The sequence below is a fragment of the Hevea brasiliensis genome, chromosome 18 (assembly GCF_030052815.1).
Source record: "Hevea brasiliensis isolate MT/VB/25A 57/8 chromosome 18, ASM3005281v1, whole genome shotgun sequence".
NCBI classification, from domain to species: domain Eukaryota; kingdom Viridiplantae; phylum Streptophyta; class Magnoliopsida; order Malpighiales; family Euphorbiaceae; genus Hevea; species Hevea brasiliensis.
This window is the reverse complement of record NC_079510.1, coordinates 6222446-6223861: the sequence shown is the minus strand read 5'-3', so window position 1 is coordinate 6223861 and position 1416 is coordinate 6222446.

Here is a 1416-nt window from a genome sequence, read left to right as displayed (position 1 = left end):
TCGCTTGCGGCTCTCCTTGGAAGCATCGCCACCAGCCATACCTGCACAAAGAAGAAGTCAGTGAGTTCGCAAAGATTCAGAGACCAGAGATATGGTTAGTACCAGGGCCAAGGTCGGAGAGCTAAAGCTCGTATACTTCGTCAGTGATCAGCCGCATCATCCAATACTTTAGTTCGGCTATCACCGCATCTAAGCACGAGAATTTCTGAGTGGATGCTTGAGACTTTAACTCTTTCATAATGGCGTCTTCGTCCTTACTTAAGGCGATCCTTTTTGGGATCGGAGCGACCAGGTGTTGCCAACTCCGTGAGATACCCTCAAAGTCGTTCCGAATCTCACTCCTCAAAATGAAAAACCGGTTCTTCCAATTCTTCAATGAAGAAGGGAGATCGGTAAAGAGAGAACAATTAGGCTTAGCCTGAAAGAACCAGAACTCATCATCCTTCCTTTGAGTGAGCCTATGTAGTTCGGCAAAGACTTTAGCTGTGGGTTCCAGTCCCTTAGCTCGGCAGAGGCCCCAGAAAGCTATTAGAGTCCACTAGGAGTTCGGGTGCACTTGAGCTATCGAGACATGGTGAAATTTTAGGACGGCCTTGTAAAATTCGTCCAAAGGAAAATGGAGCCCGGCCTTTAGTTGCTCTTCATACACCATGATGAGGTCGCTCTCATCGAAGAAGTGATTAGCCCGATGATCGCCATGGCATTTGATCAGTTCAAAGGAGTCGATCCGCAGATTGTACTCCTGACTTATAGATTAAAGATCGGTTTCCCTCAGGACCAATGGCAATTCATCCACTAGCAAGTTTTCTCTTCTGGAAGATGCCCCTGGTCTCGGTCTGGCAGCCAGACCAGTTACCGGAATGAGGGCCATGCTGGTTTGGCCACCTGATCTAATTACGTCGCCCTCTTTCGAGGTCCACAAAACATGGACAGAAGGAGGGCTTACAGCTCTCTGACCCTCGGTGCCGCTCATTTTCAAGAAAATAAAAGAAGTTTAACTAAGAAAAGAATCAAAATCCTTACCGGAATGTGATCGGTGCCGGAAATACTTGAAGAAATGAGAGAATGTTAAAATTGCTAGCAAAGTGCTGAAAGTGACATAAGGGAGCAACTGATTGACCCTCCCCCTATTTATACCCGTCTGAGCATTTAATGCTCACAAAGTCCCAAGCGGTGCATCGGTTAGCGTAATCGGCTCGCTTTCCTGACACGTCACGGAAGGTTCCAAAAACACAATAATAAATTCAAACAAATGAGATCGGCTTACTAAAGTCAATTTTCAAACTCAGGGATCGGCAAATAGCGACCAGATCGGATGCACTTATCAGAGATCAGAAAATAGTGTGATAATGAAACAAGATGTTTAAATAAAATTTCATTTCATTTCAAAAGATCGAATTACATCAGTTGAGCGAT